We start from the raw sequence: 21,902 nt of genomic DNA, 5'->3' as shown, positions 1-21,902 counted from the left end.
GCTATACTAAAGAGCTTGCTATAGCTAGTTTGCGGAAATTTAAATGAGTAAGTGAGGTGATTATACCGCCGCGTAGAGGAGTGAACCAATCACAAGATGAATACTTAATCAATCACTGGGAGAATACCAAAGGGCAAGAGACAATCTATTTTCTCTCGAGGTTCACATGCTTGCCAACACGCTACGCCCCTGTTGTGTCGACCAACACTTGGTGGCTCGACGGCTAAGAGGTGTTGCACGAACCTCATCCACACAATTGGATACCGCAAGAACCAACACACAAGTGAGGTAACTCAATGACACGAGCAATCCACTAGAGTTACCTTTCGGCACTCCGCCGGGGAAGGTACAAATCCCCTCACAATCACTAGAGATGTCCACGAACAATCACCAACTCGTGCCAATCCTCCACCGCTGCACTAAGCTGTCTAGGTGGTGGCAACCACCAAGAGCAACAAGTGAATTCTGCAGCGAAACACGAACACCAAGTGCCTCTAGATGCAATCACTCAAGCAATGCACTTGGATTCTCTCTCAATCTCACAAAGATGATGAATCAATGATGGAGATGAGTGGGAGGGCTTTCGCTAAGCTCACAAGGTTGCTATGTCAATGCAAATGGCTAAGAGAGTGAGCTTGAGCCGGCCATGGGGCTTAAATAGAAGCCCCCATGAAATAGAGCCATTGGCTCCTCAGTCCACTGAAAAACAGGACGACCGGACGCGTAGGTCAGATCGACCGGACGCTGGACCCCAACGTCCGGTCACGCAATGTGTGCCACGTGTCCCCTACTTCAAACGCTGATCGCCCGATCTCAACGGTCATCAGTACATTTAAGTTGTGATCGGACGTGCTGCTTCAAAGTGACCAGACACAGAACCCCAGCGTCCGGTCATTTCTAATAAGCATCCATTCACAAAAATCCATGACCGGACGTGTACGGTCAAGCCTGACCGGACTCTCCCAGCGTCCGGTCACTCAACGTCTCCCCTGTGCGCTGCATATGTCATCATACGTCATACTGACCAGACTCAGGCCCTGAGCGTCCGGTCATTTCTTGTGCCAGTGTCCGGTCAAGAGATCGAGGGCGGACTTCACTACGCCACTGACCGGACGCAAGATCCCAGCATCCGGTCCCTACACCACCAGCGTCCGGTCACTCTATGAACCCCTTTCTTTTTTGTATAGGGCGCCGGTGGTACCGTCGGACTGTCCGCACTCTACGGGCGGACACTCCACCGGTGAAGTTTCTAACCCTTGCTCAAATGTGCCAACCACCAAGTGTATCACCTTATGCACATGTGTTAGCATATGTTCACAAATATTTTCAAGGGTGTTAGCACTCCACTAGATCCTAAATGCATATGCAATGAGTTAGAGCATCTAGTGGCACTTTGATAACCGTATTTCGATATGAGTTTCACCCCTCTTAATAGTACGGCTATCAATCCTAAATGTGATCACACTCTCTAAGTGTCTCAATCACTAAAACAAAATAGCTCCTACCACTTATACATTTGCCTTGAGCCTTTTGTTTTTCTCTTTCTTCTTTTCAAGTCCAAGCACTTGATCATCACCATGGCAACACCATCGTCATATCATGATCTTCATTTCCTTCATCGCTTGGAGTAGTGCTACCTATCTCATAATCACTTTGATAAACTAGGTTAGCACTTAGGGTTTCATCAATTCACCAAAACCAAACTAGAGCTTTCAGAAGGGTGTGTGACGCCTCCGATTTAGAAGGATCCAACACAACGTTGTATGGATGCCCGGCATCAGGAGGAGGACACACGGAGACGATGCAGCAGAAGGTGAGGAGGAGAGATGCAACACCCAATCTACCTTTGAACATCCAAATACAATAGTTGCAATATACGTCTCAAGGTAGTTGAAACACTTGAAACATGCTTCTGAAACACTTGAAAAAAACACCTAAAAACACGTGAAAAACATTACAACCATACGCAACATCCAAATAAAACAAATGTAACATATGCGTGAAACATATGCAACATCCAAATAAACACACTTGCAACATGCGTTCGGAAAACACAGATGAAACATACCTCTGAAACACTCAAAAGATACGCCTGCAACATGCCTCTGAAACAATTGCAACATCTCCCGATCTACTTTTGCGACATCCATATGAAACAATTGCAACATACATCTGAAACACTTAAAACATACATATGCAACATAGGGAGGGGGAGGCTAGACCGGTCGATTCCGATCATCGGGGTCGGAGACGGTGGCGAGCGGCTGCACGCGAGCACCACCGCCACCAGCGCTACCAGTACCGGGCTTGGCTCAGCGGTGACAGTGGGGGATGGGGACGAGGAGTGCCATGGCCGTCGGGTTTGGGGGAGCTCGACTGTCGGGGTGAGAGAGGACGCCTATCGACAGAATATGCTCGGTAGTCCACCGAGGGGTATCCCGCGATGGTAGATTTATCGGTGGGGGTGCACGTGATCAGGAACCGGATGGTGACACAAGGCGTAGAGACATCGATTTAGATAGGTTCGGGCAGTCTGATCGACGTAATACCCTATGTCCTGTGTCTTTGGTGTATTGTATTTATCTGGACGACCAAGTAGCTTGATATAGCCTATCCGTTAGGGGACCCCTGCCTCTCCTTATATAGTCTAGAGAGACAGGGTTACTAGTAAAGTATCCTATTTAGTACTATACAATGTCTTGCGGTGCACGCCGAGCAGCGCCGTGCATGCCTTGATCTTGTGGGCCGGACCACCTCTAATGGTGCGGCCCATGTCTTGGGGGCCATACCCCCACAGCTAGTCCTTGAGCCTGATAGTAGGTGATGCAGTCACATGGTGCTAGAGTCATAAAGTAGAAGACCAGCCGAGCAGGCATCTAGTCCCCGGGCGTAGCCTTGAGATGAGAACAAGCACATTCACCGCAAGGTGAAGTGTGCCCACTTAGTCCCTGAGCCTGCTAGAAGATGAAGAATGAATCTTGTAGCAGGGTCAAAGAAGTCTGAAAGCTTGCCGACGTCGTCTAACATGCGCATATCAAGACCCCAGATGTGCTGCTCAAGATCAGCACCCTGATCCGAATAGCATGGAGCAGCTTGATAGCACACCAACAAGATGTAGCAAGAGCTGACCACCAAGGGAGCACCGAGGAGTCCCCGACGTCGCTGGCGATGACCGAGCACCGAGAAGCGAGGAGTCCTAGGCATCGCTGGCGATGACCGAGCACCAAGGAGCGAGGAGTCCCCGGCGTCGCTGGCGATGACCGAGCACTGAGGAGCGAGGAGTCCCCGGCGTCACTGGCGATGATCGAGCACCGAGGAGCGAGGAGTGCCCGGTGTCGCTGGCGATGATCGAGCACCAAGGAACGAGGAGTCCCCGGTGTCGCTGGTGATGACCGAGCACCGAGGAGCGAGGAGTCCCCGGCGTCGCTGGCGATGACCGAGCACCGAGGAGCGAGGAGTCCCCGGCATCGCTGGCGATGACCGAGCACCAAGGAGTGAGGAGTCCCCGATGTCGCTGGAGATGACCGAGCACCGAGGAGCGAGGAGTCCTCGGCGTCGCTGGCGATGACCGAGCACCGAGGAGCGAGGAGTCCCCAGCGTCGCTGGCGATGACAGAGCACCGAGGAGCGAGGAGTCTCCGACATCGCTGGCGATGACCGAGCACCGAGGAGCGAGGAGTCCCCAACGTCGCTAGCGATGACTGAGCATCGAGGAGTGAGGAGTCCCCGACGTCGCTGGTGATGACCGAACACCGAGGAGCGAGGAGTCCCCGGCGTAGGTGGCGATGTCCGAGCACCGAGGAGCAAGGAGTCCCCGGCGTCACTGGCGATGTCTGAGCACCGAGGAGTCCCTGGTGTCGCTGGCGATAACTGAGCACCGAGGAGTCCTCGGCGTATGCGGTGATGACCGAGCACCAAGGAGCGAGGAGTCCCTGGCATCGCTGGCGATGATCGAGCACCGAGGAGTCCCTGGCATAGGCAGCGATGACCGAGCACCGAGGAGCGAGGATTCCCCGGTGTAGGCGGCGATGACCGAGCATCGAGGAGCGAGGAGTCCCCGGCATCGCTGGTGATGACCGAGCACCGAGGAGTCCTCGACGTAGGCGGCGATGACCAAGCACCGAGGAGTCCCCGGTGTAGGCGGCGATGACCAAGCATCGAGGAGCGAGGAGTCCCCAGCGTCGCTGGCGATGACCGAGCATCGAGGAGTCCCCGGCGTAGGAGGCGATGACCGAGCACCGAGGAGCGAGGAGCGAGGAGCGAGGAGTCCCCGGCGTAGGCGGCGATGACCGAGCACCGAGGAGCGAGGAGTCCCCAACGTAGGCGGCGATGACCGAGCATCGAGGAGCGAGGAGTCCCCGGCGTCGCTGGCGATGACCGAGCACCGAGGAGTCCCCGACGTAGGCGGCGATGACCGAGCACCGAGGAGCGAGGAGTCCCCGGCGTCGCTGGCGATGACCGAGCGCCGAGGAGCGAGGAGTCCCCGGTGTCGCTGGTGATGACCGAGCACCGAGGAGTCCCCGGCGTAGGCGACGATGTCCGAGCACCGAGGAGTCCTTGGCATAGGCGGCGAGGTTCGAGCACCGAGGAGTGCCCGGCGTAGGCGGCGAGGTCTGAGCACCGACGTAGCTGACAACGTCCGTGCGGTGAAGTGTGCCCACTTAGTCCTCGAGCACGAAGAATCCGAAGGCCGAGGAGTAACCGGCGTAGCTAGCGATTAAGCACGAGCGACGAACAGTCTGGTCGACTGGTTGGCGGTGAAGTGAACATTGAGTAGAAATGACCGGCGAACAGTCCGATCAACTGGTTGGAGACGGAGTCCATGAACCAAGCGGTCCGACCAGTTGATCGGTGGAGAAGTCTGAGCACCAGGTGGTCCGATCACCTAGACGATGACCTGCAATGCAAACATGTAGAATGGGTAGTACATGACGCACAAATAAATAAACTCCGAAGAAAAATCAGCAATGGTGATGAAACGACGTATGTAGTTCGGTGATCAGTTGGCATAAAAATATATTTATGTTTAATATAAACTGCCCGAACAGTTAGTATATAGCTGAGTCTCCAGCCCTAGCTAGCCCATAGTCCATAACATCGAGCGCGGAGCCCGTGCATGTGTAGGAGGAACAGGCGTGACCAAGGAGCCGCTGCCGACCACCCATAACGCAAAGCGTGGAGCCCGTAGCACGTATAGGGAGGAGCCGGAGACAGGGCCGTCTCTGGAGGCGTCCGAGCATCAACAGGACTGTTCGAGGGTTCAGAAAATCGTTTGGAGAGCAAATATGGAGAAAACAGTTCGGAGAAACATTATTGCGCTATACGGAGATTGGAGAATATTTAAAAGAATATTAAAGCGTGACTTTGCTTTGGACGGAGCGTCTGGTCGGCGGCGTATGGCGCTATCTGGTTGGCGTTGATGGCGAGCACCTGGCGGGCGGTGAGTTGTTGGTGAAGACGACTTCGGAGGTGGTTCTGAGATTGGATCTGCTGTCGTGGGGGCTGGTGTAGCCAGCGATGAATCATCATCACGGACCGGCATGGATCTCCACGAGATTGATGACGAGAACACGCTGTTGATTTGAGGTCCATCTAGCTCACCATGGATCAAGCGCACACCCCTACCTGGCGTGCCAACTGTCGACAGAATATGCTCAGCAGTCCATCGAGGGGTATCCCGCGATGGTAGATTTGTCGGTGGGGGTGCGCGTGATTAGGAACCGGATGATGACACAAGGCGCAGAGACAGCGATTTAGACAGGTTCGGGCCGTCTGATCGACGTAATACCCTACGTCCTGTGTCTTTAGTGTATTGTATTGATCTGGATGACCAAGTAGCTTGATGTAGCCTATCCACTAGGGGACCCCTACCTCTCCTTATATAGTCTGTAGAGACATGGTTACAAGTAAAGTATCCTATTTGGTACTATACAATATCTTGCGGTGCACGCCGAGCAACGCCGTGCACGCATTGATCTTATGGGCTGGGCCACCTCTAGTGGTGCGGCCCATGTCTTGGGGGCCATACCCCCACAACGCCACCGGGGGTGGGGAGGGTGCTGTGCTGAGGTGGGGGAGAGCCGCCTAGTCCCCTGCAACACTGTCGCGCCACCTCCAGGGATCTCGTTAATGCTCCATGGATCTTGCCGGGGTGGGGGAGAGGGCCACCGGATCCACGGGCATTGGGTGCTCCCGGTGGGTGAGGACACCGGAGTGGGAGAGGAGGACACCGATGTCGGGAGCGCGCACGCCAGGGTGGGTGAGGGCGCCGCCGCTGGCCACGGAGGCAGCCATGGGCACGTGTCGGGATGGGGCAAGCCGCGGAAGGGATAAGGATGGAGAGGAGGAAGCGAGGGATAAGATTTTTTTTAGTGTGGAAGTGAGCAGAGTGAGGCGTCCATAGGTCTTAATTGTATCATTATCGTAATTGGGAACGTGAATTGTGTTGTTGTTTTTTAAGAAAAACCAAAACAAAAGACACCATGCTAATGCCTTGTTTGGCATAACTTGTGGCTCTAGCTTGTTCTGTACTTGTAATTGTATTTGCATTGTTTATAGGAATTGTTTTTCTCTCTGCTATCAAAATGAAAGCTAAAAGAACCATAGCTCGACATCAAGTTTGACATTACGACCACTATACGCAAACACTCAATATTCACGTCAATGTCGTAACTGGGAATTAGTAGCCCAGGTTCAATCCATATGAGCAGTCGAAGTTTGATTCTGTTGTGATGGATGATGGAGATGAAAACAACAAAACCCTGCCCATCCTGACTTTGGGAGTGGATGGATGGATAGTGGATACTGGATAGACATACTAGAGGAGACGACAACGTTCACTCTATTTTGTCGCAATAGGGAATAAGGCGCCGCTGCAATCTATCAAGATCGATTGATGTCTCCTGAGCAGTCCTCGTCAAAGTTTTGGAAAATACAGCATCAGGTCTGCTTCGAGCTTCGTTACACGTAGTACTTACAGTTTCAAATTTATCCTCAGGTTGTGATTTTTTTTTGTCTTGAATTAAACTATGTAGCGTGTCCGTGCGTTGCTACGAAAAAACTAAATCTTTTATATAAAAAACATACGGATCGTATGATAAGATGACAATACTGTTAAATTAAATATCGACGTCAAAGTAACATTTAATTCATAAAGCAAAGTTCGTGAAATTAACACAGTCACGGAGAGCGCGACGTCGCAGGCTCACAAACTCTACTGTATAGATTTTTTCGTGATACGGCTAAGATAATATTTTATATCGACAAAAAGAATTCTACGATATCTATTTCTTTCATGCGCCAATAAATCCATGAATAAGTTCCGCTGCATCTCCATATAATAATGTACACACATGTTCGAGTATATATGCAAATAGGTTCATGCCCGTGCGTTGCTACGAGACAGCTAAACTTTTGTACTAAAAACACACGGATCGCACGATAAGATAACAATATTGTAAAAGTATATGACCGACGTTAAAGTGATATTTAATCCAAAAAGCTAAGTTCGTGAAATTTACACAGTCACAGAGAGCGTGGCGTCGCGGCTCACAAACTCTACTGTGTAGATCTTTTCGTGATGCGACTAAGATCATTTTTTATACCGGCAGGAAGAGATTTCCGATATCAATTTCTTTCGTGCGCCAACAAATACACGAATAAGTTCCACCACATCTCCGTACCATCCTATACACGGCACTGACAAGCGAATTAGCCACAACTTATGTAATTAGTTATATAATTAGCTCATGTTTAGTTCTTCTAATTGATATGTAAAAATTTAATGTGACATGGACTAAAGTTTAGTCCTAAGATACAAACACCTTTGATTTTCGACTCCTGCTGGCTGCTTACTTGCATCACCATGCCTATGTGTCTGTACGAATATACTCTAATGCCAGAACGTCTAAGATGGTCTCTATTGTCCACCATTTAAAAATATCATAACTTTAAGATTGTCATTTGTGTATGCTGTAGGATTGGGATGCTTTGCACTGATTCATGAGGGTGCCCATGAGAGTCAAATTTTTTGATGCCATTATGATGTCTAAGCTTACCAATCAGACAGATAAACTTGATTGTTAAAATATTTTCAACACTGCTTTCATATACTCCCTCTGTCCCAAAATAGAATTCATACTCGCTTCCCGAGAAGTTAATTTTTTTTAACTTCGACCAATTATATATAAAAGAATATTAATATTTATAATACATAATTAGTATCATTACATAGAACATTGAATATATTTTTATAATAAACTTATTTGGAGATATAAATATTGCACGTATTTTTTACAAACATAGTCAAAGTTGAGAAAGTTTGACTTGCACGCATCCCATAACGACTTATATTTTGGGGTAGAAGAAGTATATGCTAATGAGAGTAGTCAACTGGAAGTGATGATGAACACAACAATACTTTCATATTATATGCTAATGGAAGCACGAAGAAACGCAGGGGAATGAACCTATATACTAATGGTGGAAATATTCGTTTAGAAAATTGTAGAAGGTCACCAGTCTCAGCATGTATAACCTGCACATCTTTTATTTGGCATCACTGATGTTTCCTTATATGCATGATTATTGTTTCATGCATGATTATTGTTTCCTTCCATGCATGATTATTGTTTTCTTCTATGCATGATTATTATTTCTTTCCATGTATGATTATTGTTTCCTTCCATGCATGTGGCCTCAGATGATCGATTTGTTTCTTTCAAAACAGACGGGACTGCAGGGATGGCAATTTCTTTTTCTATCGCGCCTTTTCTTTTCTCGCTCGCCCGTTGGACAGCGTGGGAGGTGGGATCGATCGCATGGAGTGGCAGACGGACGAACCAAGATAATTGTCACACCAAAACGGTATCCACACTTTATTCTTTTTAGTTGTAGGAGATACAACACTTCAATATATTCACAAAACAAAAATGAAAGGACCTTAATTAATCAGCATAATAAACAAAATAACTCGACTGTAGGACACGTGGATACGAATCACAAAGCGCGCAAAATAAGGGGAAAATTTGCAGCTATGCAAACAAAAGGAGAGGCTCCATATTTGGGCTGGGCCAGCCTTGCTGGTGCGAGCGATGCACGGGTCGTGCTATATGCCAACCACAACCAGGGTGCCCTGTAGCGCTGCGCCGATCAGGTTTCCCGTCCTCCCACCCGCTTGCGCGCGCATCAGCCCGTGGGCCCGCTAGTTTTTGTTGCGTGCGCCTTTTCGTTTCCCTCCGCTTGCCCGGCAGCCCGCACGCTGCCTGATCTGCTTTCTCGTGAAAAGAAAATAGAAAATATGACCAAGCAAAAATTAGTGTTAGAGATCCAGCAAAAGACCGACGGTTTAACAATCACATCATCCTACCAATGGACCATACAGATGTTTGTGTGACATATAAAATATTTAGTTATTAAATTGATCAAACCATTTAAGTCTGATTAAAAAATATTTCACCTCACAATATTTATATTCTAGACCAAAAATATATCATGGGTCATAAAATATGAAAGAAACTATATAATAGGAAAAGCAAAGAAGAAAGAAATGAGAAGACCAAGTAAAAAAACCATGTAACAATGGAAATAAAATGAAAATATGAAATAAAAAAAGAAAATAATAGCCAAATGTAAATAAGTGGAAGGGAAAATGAAATATAATGGAAGAACGCATAAAAATATAATTAAAAAATACATAGAACATCACATGGATACAACTAGAATAATAAAAAATATACCATAGAACATTGCATGAGTACTACATGAATACTCAAAGATAATCGTAGAACATCACATTTATACTACATAAACATTACAACAAGACATATGGGCAAACATAAATAATAAAAATAAAACACATGTAATAGAGGGAAATAAAAAAGAACTCACATGCATATTACGTGAACAACCCGAAATATATCATAGAACTCTCACAAGTACAATATGAATATTCAAAGATAGTTATGGAACATCACACTTATAATATGTGAAATCCGAAAACATATCGTACAATGTGACATGTACACTTACATGATCATAGAAATATAGAAATTAAAATAGGAAAAACTACATAATAGGAAAAACAAAAAAAAGAAGACAAAGGAAAAAGAAACCATGTAACAGTAGAAATAAATGAAAATACAAAAAAATAATAGTAAAGTGCAAATAAGTAGAAGAAAAAATATATATGGAAGAATGCATAAAAAATAATGTAATAAAAACACATAAAGTATCACATGGATACTATAAATGAGTACTAAATGGATCCTAAAAGTTGATCGAAGAACATCCCATTTATACTAAATAAACATCACAAAAATATACTATAGAACATAAAATATATACTACATGAACTCCAAAGAATTTAGAAAAACAGAAATAATGAAAAGGAAAAATATAATTGAAGAAAAGGATATGGCTATCAACAACCGGTTGTTTTAGCTCCTCTCAACAATTAGATTTTTTCCATACACTTACACTGTCTTATAGTTATATTTACATCGTATTATTACAGTATTTACAATTATTTCTTCATTATAATTTATTGGACTGGGTGATATAATTTGGGAATAACACAAATATATGTCTTTTTTTTAAAAAAAATTACAAATTATTTCCGTGGAATCCAGACATTAGAGAAATATACGTCAAATTATTCATAAATTGTTCACAAATTTTTTTAAAAAAACAAATTGTCCACAAATTGTGGGGGACCCACCCTCAACCTTATCCGTTCCCTTCCCTCAACCCTCTCGTCATCCCGTCAGCCCCATCGTTCCCTATTCCTCTGCCACCGCATTTCAATCCCCAACGCCACAACCAGCTACGCAGGAGAGAGATCCCAGGAGGCATGACGAGGGGCAGCGGAGGCGACATGAAGTCCTTCCGTCAGCAGAAGGCGCACGCCGACGCCGGCACCACCAAGCCCACCGGCGGCGTAACCTGCGGCGCGTGAAGCGCGTGGCGGAGAAGGTCGGGTTCCTCCGCGAAGGAAGCTGTGCGATGGCAGGAGTGGAGGCGCTGCGTATCGGGCCGCAAGCTTCGGATCGCACGGTCAAGAATCCAGTTGTTTTGATTCTCCAAAACAACCGGTTGAGCATTAGAAGAAAATAAAGAAAGAACATCACATGAATATTCCTTGAACAATCTAAAAACATATCACATAATATCTCATAAGCACTATATACATATTCAAAGGTAATTACTTATACTACGAGAACATCCGAAAACATATCGTGCAACATTATATGCAGACTTCAAGAACAACCTATGTAAAATAATTAATTACAATAAATAAAAAAGAAATTAAAAAGATAAAAAAATAAAAAAGAATAAAATTCCACATAGAAAAGAAAAAATTAAATGAAAACTAAAAGAATAACAGAAGACCGCGCAAAACAAAACAAAAATAAGAAGTAGCCAGGAAAGAGAGAGAGAGAAGAAACGTATCCTATCTGGCCTGCCTACGTGAGCGTTGCGTGGCCGCTGCTCGATCCGAACTTAACTGGGCCGCGCTCACTCAAATTCAAACAGGGCCGGGATGCCCTGCCTACCTGAGCGTTGCGTTTCAAGATTTTTACAGGTTACTCGTAAAAATATAGTCTATTTGTGGGTTTGCATCCCTATCCATTCGTCATCGCCCAACTTGCCGCAAAAGCTTTGAAGCCTTTGCTTGTTCTTGTTCGGCCTCCTGTCATCTGCTTCCCGGCCATCTTATCTTATTGGCAACATGCATGCACAGTTAGACTAGGGTCTTACACTGCGCGATGACCGGAGTGACAGCAGCGCAGGTAGTTCTAGCAACGTGCACAAGAATAGTAACGGCCACGATGCACAGGTGCGCTTCAGCGCTTGTTGCATGTGATGCCAATTAGACATGGCCGGGTGCGTGCATGGCAGCTGGTGTAGCGGGGCATGGTGAGGGCGTCATTCCAGCAACGGGGATATGTGGGTATAATAGTTTAGGGATCTATGCTAGTATTAGCTATAGCTGCTGTTGGTGTGATTTTCTGTAAACTCAGTTAAATTTTAACTTATGACCAAACTAAAACTACCTATATTTTGAGACCAAGGAAGTATATGCATTATTAAATATTTTTTTCTAACGAGTCCATTACTACTAGTTTCAATCTTGTATTTCTAATCTTTATAAAATCTCAGATATTGATTGTTAATCAAAAAGTTTGACTAAAACAAGCCTAGATGTACTAGTATAAGCTTAAGAAAGTTTATGATCGGACCAAGTAGGACGTAGCATTGATAATGCAAAATGATAATATTTTTATATGGTCTAAGCTTTAGTTCATTATTATTCACATACTCTCAATGCATTATTTAATTTTACTGTTTCCAGTGGTCCTCAAAACTTTTGTTTGAGGAGCTAATCTTAGCATCCGCTAAACTGAACCAGCTCGGCTACTCGTCAGCAGCCGAGGATGGCCTCCCTCTCCCCCACTAGTAGAAAACAGACATTTGATCCAAAGGCCAAATCAGGCTCTAGTTCCGGTTGGAGGCTCCAATCGGGACTAAAGGTCCCTGTCCAACGGCTCCTACGTCAGGCCGTGTGACATGGGGCCATCAACCGGGACTAAAGGTCGACCTTTACTCCCGGTTGGTGGCTCTAACCGAGAGTAAAGCTCTTGTCCCGGCTAGTGGCGTGGCCCAGGACTGGAAAGTGACCTTTAGTCCCGGTTGGATCCACCAACCGGGATTAAAGGTCCCCCCTATAAATCCTGCTGGCCGTCTTCTTCCTTCCCGAGCCCGCCCGAGAGCTTCGGTTTAAATTTAAGCCACTGGTAGAGAACCGAGCTTTACTCCCGGTGGGGAACCCCCTCTAGTCCCGGTTCCCCACCCGGGAGCAAGCATCCGGGACTAAAGGGGGGGTCCTTTAGTCCCGGGTCAGGAACCGGGACTAAAGGAGGACCTTTAGTCCCGGTGGGTAACACCAACCGGGACTAAAGGTGCCTCCTGACATGCCACGATGGCCGGCACCTTTAGTCCCGGTTGGTAATACGAACCGGGACTAAAGGTTTTTTTCTTTTTTCTTTTCTTTTCATTTTTTTGTTTTCTTTTCAAAATAGGTTTTCGAAGTCGTATTGTACGCTGCTAATTATACATTTATATGCACATATAGTATGTTTCGGTTCAAGCACAATGAACGTATTAAATCACACAATTCAAGCATAGAAATATATATATATATATATATATATATGCATGCATCATATATATATTTACATGCATGCATGCATATGTGTATTTTACATTATATTATTTCATGTGCATATATTACAAAAGATTGCATTATAGTTGTTGTGACATAACAAGTTTCTTCTCATCCTCTAGCTTGGCTTCAATGGCAGTGTTGGGTCGAAGTAGAACTCGCCCTTGGAATCGATGACCTGCTCATTAAAAAATCCGGCTATAGACTCTTGAATTGCTTTGATTTGGTCTTGCCGTATGACCTTTTCCTCCAACCATCGAGTCTACAGGTTTGAATTAAAGGAAAATAAATTAATATATGTACATATATATATATATATAAAGACATAGTAACACAATCAATAATAATAATTAAATGAATATATAGTGTATTTTTAACGTACTTTGAGTCTCTCTGTAGGAGTTCTTTGGGAGAGCACCTTGATAAACTTGCAAACATAGTAACCACAGTAGTTGTTCCCCTGTTCCTGCCTCAGACACCACTTTACGAGAAAAAGATTTGTCATCCAATCTGGTGATCCGGTGAAAGCTATATGTTTAATTAATAAAGATGATGCGATTCAGGGGACTTACTTTCAATGGGATTACATTCAGTGGCGCTTTGCATTTTTCCATGTGTTGCTTCTCAATAAAGGTTTTCCAAACACTGCCCAATAAAAAATTTGCCACGTCATCAGATATAGTTAATCATCATGTTTGTGTGTATATATAGTTGCTAGAGATCCCGAAATTACCTCTGGATAATATCTATCATATCTTGGTAGTCTTGTTGTGGTTTTCTCATCGAGTCATAGATTATCAAGTGACTTTTCACCAGATCGATGTCCATCAATATCCAGTGATTGCTGCATGTGTTTATAGGATATAACGCATAACACTCATTAATTAACTAGAATCAACATATGAGCCATTAAGGCTATGATCGACATGATTAACACTCACTTGAAGTTATAGGGAAAGAGTATATCCTTCTTGTGGCGTTGGTTCACTAAGAAGTTCATGATGTTACTCTCTGACTCAGACTTCCAATTAGTCATTGGAGTAATTGGGTCTTTGAATACTATATGCGGATCAACAAAACCAATTTCATTGCAGCCTTCCTTTCTGAGCTCTGTCATTGTAAATCTGCATATATATAGTACTTGTTAGGATAATTTATATGCATATGCACACATATGATGAGTTTAATAATAGATCGAAAGAATTATTACTTACAGGCAATAGCAGCTAATGATAACTTTGTCCAGAGAGGTAAGGTGGCATAGTTGATGAAATTCTGCAAAGTCAACATACATAACATCATCGCCACGGAACCAATGTTCGTCTCTAATTCTGACACCAACGCAGAAGTCTCCACTGGTAGACGCCTGCATGTACCACTTGTTTAGCAGGTACATTTGCGTCCCCAGATCAGATAAGGCTTGAGGGTTGTATAGACTCTGGCCTAGTACAAATTTTTTCTTCCAAATATCAACCTCCGCCGCACTCTCAATTTTTCCATCACCAAACATCTGGTAAAGGTCGAGACCAGTCTCATCAAGAAATTCACCAAGGTGATCCAAATCGACATCCGGAGGTATGTTTGCCTGATGCATTAATCCTAAATTCGAACCATATTCATTACCAACAACTAGCGGGGGGATTGATTGGTGCGCTTGTTGTCCGAGTTGGGCAACTCCTTTCCCTGCCCGCTTCTTTTTCTGTGCCGCCTCAATTGACTTGGTGAGAGTGCGGTCATAGTCTGATAACGTTGATTTGGACGGCTTACGAGATTCCCGCTGTTGATGCTGGTAAGAAGTCACCTTTTTTCTTAAAATATCCGGAGCTACGAAGAAGTACGGTTTCTCTGGGTTTCTCCTTGCTTCTTGATTCATTTTAAGTTTGTCATAGAATCTAGACATGTCTTTTTTATATGCATCAGTTCCTTCTTCCTTCTCTTCAGATATTATTTTGGGAATAGCCCTTGGTTTCACGGTGGCTTTCTTTGCAGGCGGGGACTGATTCTTCGTTTGAGGGGCTGGCCTCTTGCTAGGCTTCTTGGTAGGCGGGGGCGGGGGAGGCGTTGGAGACCTCCTTGGAGGTGTTGGCAGCGGCGTTGGAGACCTCCTTGGAGGTGTTGGCAGCGGCGTTGGAGACCTCCTTGGAGGTGGCGGCTGTGGCGTTGGAGACCTCCTTGGAGAGGGTGTGGATGCAGCCTCGTCTTCCAACACAATGTCATCATACAGAGCACTATGATGATCTGGCGATTGAACAATTGGATTTAGGTTGGGGGAGGATCTGCTACAAAAAAAGGAATGACATATTATTATGAGCAGATTGTTAATTATTTAAGCCAATACAAATTAATGATGTAGTGTTTTCATCCGCACGTACCTATGGTGAGGTAGTTCAGAAGGAGGTGGAGCCGACATCCCTGGAATGATGATGTAGCGCTTGCGCCATAGAATGAATGTCTTCTCCGCTTCTCCTAGAGTCTTCTCGCCATCACCTCCAGGAATGTCAAGAGGCAAATCACTAAAACCTTTTTCAGCTTTATCTACCGAGATGGTGGCATATCCTTCTTGGATTATATTCCCATGAATCCTTGGTGTCTTGGTTCGATCGATAGGATTAACAAGACCGATAGCCACCTTGATTGTGGAATTCTCCTTCGGAATGTGTAGCTCACACGTTGTACAAGGTTCAGTGACGTCATCCACAGGGAAGCGCAGTCCTGTGTCCCCTTGATTTGGTATCTCCGTGGAAGCGCAGCTGCTTTTCAACTGAACAGATTGGCTAATGTTGATTCCTGGCTCTGATGCCTGCTTGCTTGCACTCACTGCTATTTGCACTTGCCTTTTGATTTCCTCCTGCATTCTCGCTTCAAGGTTTTTTTCCCGCTCCTGTGCTTCACGCACCGCTTCCTCCAACCTCTGGAGCCGGTGTGCCTCTTCTTCCTTCTTTCTCTGGCGACTTCTGTAGGAAGGTCTGTCCTGAGGGAATCCATGCTCCCACGAGACACTTCCTTTGCCTCTAGTTCGGCCACCATGTTCAATAGTCCCGATGGCGTATGTCAGCTCATCCTTCTCTCTGTTGGGCCTGAACTCACCACTAGCAGCAGCTCTCTGAGCATAAAACAATCTTTCTGCTGCTTCTTGCAGTCTTGCGCCATAAACGCACTTCCCTGTCTCCTGGTCTAGTGTTCCCCCATGAGCGAAAAACCAATTCTTTGCACGTTCTCCCCACTCGAGTGATTCTGGTCTGATACCCTTGGCAAGAAGGTCTGCTTCCATTTTGTTCCACTTCTTAATGGCAGTCGGGTAGCCACCTGATCCCAAGGTATGGTGGTATGTCTTCTGTTGGGCATTACGTTGGTTCTTTATCACCCGACTCACACCCTCTTCTGAAGTCTTGTACTGTACAAACTCATCCCAATAGGGCCTCTGCTTTGAGATCGGGCCTGGGACAGTAAAATCTGGTGCTATGTTCTTCTTGACATACGTCGTGTATAGGTGTTTCTTCCAAGTCTGAAACTGGGTGGCCATCTTCTTCATTGCCCAATCCCTAACTCGCTCCTTCAATTCATCACCATCTATTATATCATCATAATCATCTGTTTGGAGCGTGAAATGTACCAAGACATCATTCCAAATTAACGCCTTGTCACGATCGGAGACAAAACTGATATGAGGAGCATTGGTCTTCTTCTTCCATTCACGGGTACTAATCGGGAGCCGGTCCCGTACAAGGTAACCACAGTGGTGCACAAATTTCATTTTATTCGCCCCCCCCGGTTCTCCTGTATCCACATTGAACTCCGAGATGATGAAGCGACCCTCCAATGGCTTTTTGGGACCTCGAACATTTTTACTCTTCGTTGTAGTTGTTGATGTCGATCCAGAGGGCTACAAAACATAAACATTATTTTTAATGTCATGAGCACACATAAGACATATGATAATATATATATATAGCTAATAATAAAAAATATATACTTGGCCAATATGTTGTTGCTCATTTTGTTCAAGAGCTAAGTACTGACTCCCGTCATCTTCATCCTCTTGCACGTTATTTTTAGCACCATCATCGCCGGCAACTTGAGTGCCAGTGTTGATCAAATTCATCATCAACTCCTCCTCATCCATATTTCTCGGGTCGGCCATCTAGCTTCAAAAAACAAAACCAATATATAGTACGTCAAATCTTTGCTTATTACATGCGTAAAATCTACAAACAATATGCATTATTAAATCTTGCCCCTCGATCACGGACGCAATTCGCCACACTAGGACGAACTACGTCGGTACTAGGGCGAATTAGGGCACGAGAAAGGGCGGTGTGACAAGAGTGGCGGTGCTCCACTCCGCCGTATATATGTCTGTACACATGGGTGAACGAGGGCGGCGGTGCTCCGCCGTATACATAGAAACGCATGGACGAAATGCATATGAATACAAATGACGTATATAAGGACGAAACCATGTGATCAACCATGTAGTCATTCATCATATGAGAAAATTCTATGTTAATAATATAAGTATAAGCCATTATGAAATGTAAGTATACGTGTCTTATTGCTCATATAACCATTACTATTTCCGAAATGATAAGAATTTATTTTCTTCTTCTACAGGCGATCTCTGATGCTATGATATAAAGTTTGAAGATAGTCTTCCCGGAAAAAAATATGTAATGCTCATATTACTTTAGCAACATTAATATTTATTATATCTGTATATTCAAAGTTCACAAATGAAGAAACATGTGATATTTTTGATAAACTAAAAAACGCTTAGTTTATAAACTGGGTATCAAAATTGAGTTCCTATTTGACCATTATATATCCTACAACAAATCCTTCAAAAAAAAGACCCTACATGAATATATTTGGATAAAATTTCGTTAACAAACATTGATCTATGAAGATAGAAAAAATTCTTCTATTGAAACTGCATCTTGAAATAATGGCATATCATATAGTGATGAATATATGGCGGTTGATGGGCTGGATCATTAGCGGATGGTTCGTAGCGTTGTTTCCAAATAATATATAGCGTGTTTATTATACAAGCCATGGATTTACATCGATCTAATTAATTTCTAAAATAATTTCATTGGTGATCCTTAATTATACTTGTCATTTAGAGTTCCAAATATTCAAAACTTGCCTTAAGATATGTTTTTATTTAAAATCATTTAGAGTTCCAAATATTCATTTTTAGTTTCTATAGATTTTGTGATTCAAAATTTGGAATTTTCAATCGACCTCGACCGTTGACATGGCTTACACCAAAGTTGTAGTTTTCGATGTGATCTATAACTCGGCAGTGGAGGGCTCGGACGAATGTACAAAGAGATCGACGAATATATCACCTCGAAGCTCGGCAGTGTACCTACTGGAGGGCCTCGGGCCGGCGCGGTGGGGCAACGCGCGGTGGAGGAGGGCCTCGGGCGCGGAGGAGGGCGCGGTGGAGGGCCACGGGCAAGCGCGGAGGAGGGGCACGGGCGCGCGCGGTGGAGGCCGCACGAGGAAGAAGACGGCGGCGCCGGTGTCACGGAAGGCGAACCGACGCGGCGCGAGGTCGAAGAAGAGGCCGGGCGGCGGTGTTCGACGAGGAAGAAGACGAGCAGATCGATCTGCCAGGCGCTGGAGGTTATATAGCAGAGGAGAATTACTCCCGGTGCCAGCCACCAACCGGGAGTAAAAACCCTTTACTCCCGGTGCGTATTACCAACCGGGAGTAAAGGTTCCTTTACTCCCGGTGCGTGTTACCAACCGGGAGTAAAGGTATACCTTTACTCCCGGTTGGTAACACGCACCGGGAGTAAAGGCTTTTTTTTGGCGGGCCACGAAACTGCAGCCCACCTTTACTCCCGGGTGGGCTTCCCACCCGGGAGTAAAGGTGGCCTGCAGTTTCGTTTCCCGCCTGTTTTAAGCAATAGTCTTGTTAAATACAATAGAAATGCAATAGTTTTTATTAAATACATAGTAAATTAAATAAAAGGCATAAAATTATTTTGTTAAAAATATGAATTTTATTTTTGTTTATTGCACATAGGAAAAATCGATAACCTAACTTTTTTTATTTTTTGTTAGAATTATAAAACATAATGTAACTAATATTTATTATTTCGTTAATGCAAAAATGTAGTGTTTAATTAAAATTATTAAAATTATTGGTTTTGGACAGGAAATTTGTTTTCACATCATTTTAACGTTAATATTTTAATTTTTCATCACTCAGTATCCTAATTTACCTTTTTGAGAGAGAAATCCCACCAAATCAAACATTGATTTAATTTGAAATATGACATAATAAACATCTGAATTCACAATTATTACATAATATCTCAAACACACACTATATTAAATCACTATATCATCAAGTGGGCACAGCAGTGAACTTCTTCTTTACGTATGTCCCTTGGTTATGATCGCTTCGTAACCATGGAGTGTCCTCATCATTTACCAAGATGCTAGGGTCTTTGTTCACTTTGAAGGGCGGAATTCGGTCATCCTTTTCATATTCTTCTGACATGTCCGACTTGTCCTCAATTCCCACGATGACTCTTTTCCCTGAAAGAACTATGTGGCGCTTTGGCTCTTTGGTTGAGTCATTATCGTTTTTCCCTCTTTTTGGTTTGGTAGACATATCATTGACATAGAACACCTGATTCACATCCTTGGCAAGGACGAATGGTTCGTCTTTGTACCCAATATTACTAAGGTCTACTGTTGTCATTCCATACTCGTTGTCTACTGTTACTCCGCCTCCGGTCACCTTGACCCATTGGCACTTGAACAATGGGATCTTCAAAGTAGGTGCATATTCTAGTTCCCATATTTCATCTATGCGTCCATAATATGTCTGCTTATTCCCATTCGGGTCTGTGGCATCTATGCGGACACCACTGTTTTGGTTGGTACTCCTTTTATCTTGGGCTACTGTGTAGAATATGTTCCCATTTATCTCGTACCCTTTGTATGTGACGATATGCCATGATGGTTGCATAGCCAATAAATACAGTTGCTCATGGATGCTCTCATCACCTTGACATTTTTTTCGCAACCAACCGCCGAAAGTTTCCATGTGCTTATGCGTAATCCAAGCTTCAGTCTTGCCTGGAAACTCGGATCGTAAGAGATCCTTGTGTGTCTCAATATACGGATCTACCAAAGAGGAGTTCTGTAGAACTGTGTAGTGCGCTTTATTGAAATAATCATCATCCGTACCAATATATGTTTTCCTCCCTAGTGTCCCCTTTCCGCTTAGTCTCCCCTCATGTCTCGATTCAGGAACACCAATCGAGTCAAGGTCGGGAATAAAGTCAACACAGAACTCAATGACCTCTTCTGTTCCATAGCCCTTGGCGATGCTTCCTTCTGGGCGAGCACGGTTGTGAACATATTTCTTTAGGACTCCCATGAATCTCTCTAAGGGGAACATGTTGTGTAGGAACACAGGACCGAGAGTGAAAATCTCCTTGACTAGGTGAACTAGGAGGTGTGTCATAATATCAAAGAAGGAAGGAGGGAACACTAACTCAAAGCTGACGAGACATTGAACCACATCATTCTGTAGTTTAGCTAGATCAGTTGGATCAATTGCCTTCTGAGAAATTGCATTGAGGAATGCACATAGCTTTACGGTGGCTAGACGTACATTTGGAGGTAGAATTCCTCTTAATGCAACTGGAAGTAATTGCGTCATGAGAACGTGACAGTCATGGGACTTTAAGTTACAGAATTTCTTCTCTGTCACATTTATAATACCCTTTATATTCGAGGAGAATCCAGATGGTACCTTGATGTTGTTTAAGCATTCAAACATGATTTCCTTCTCCTCTTTGCTTAGAGTGTAGCTAGCAGGACGTAAGTAATGGCGTCCATCATCTGTCTTCTCTGGATGCAGGTTGTCTCTTTCTCTCAAACAACGCAGGTCCTGTCGTGCTTCAAATGTGTCCTTAGGCTTTCCATACACACCCATAAAGCCTAGCAGGTTCACACAAAGATTCTTCGTCAGGTGCATCACGTCGATCGAGCTACGGACCTCCAGGACTTGCCAATAGGGTAGGTCCCAAAATATGGACTTTTTCTTCCACATGGGTGCGTGACCGTTAGCGTCTTTCGGAATAGGTTGGCTTCCATGTCCTTTTCCAAAGACGACTTTCACATCATTGACCATATCGAGTACATCCTCACCGGTTCGGTTGCGAGGCTTGGTCAGGTGGTCTGCTTTCCCTTTAAAATGCTTACCTTTCTTTCTTACGGGGTGATTTGCAGGAAGAAATCGACGATGGCCAAGGTACACGACCTTTCGACATTTTTTCAAGAATACACCTCTAATATCACCGAAGCAGTGTGTGCATGCATTATATCCCTTGTTTGACTGTCCTGAAAGATTACTTAGAGCAGGCCAATCATTGATTGTTACGAACAACAATGCTCGCAGATCAAAGTGTTCCTGTTTGTACTCATCCCACACACGTACACCTTCTTTATTCCACAAAATGAGAAGTTCATCAATAAGTGGTCTCAGGTACACATCGATGTCATTGCCAGGTTGCTTCGGGCCTTGGATGAGCACAGGCATCATAATGAACTTCCGCTTCATGCATAACCAAGGAGGAATGTTGTAGATACTTAGAGTAACAGGCCAAGTGCTATGACTACTGTTCTGCTCTCCAAAAGGATTGATACCA

This window comes from Miscanthus floridulus, chromosome 13 (genome assembly GCF_019320115.1).
Source record: "Miscanthus floridulus cultivar M001 chromosome 13, ASM1932011v1, whole genome shotgun sequence".
Taxonomy (NCBI): Eukaryota; Viridiplantae; Streptophyta; class Magnoliopsida; order Poales; family Poaceae; genus Miscanthus; species Miscanthus floridulus.
Note: the sequence above shows the minus strand (reverse complement) of the source record.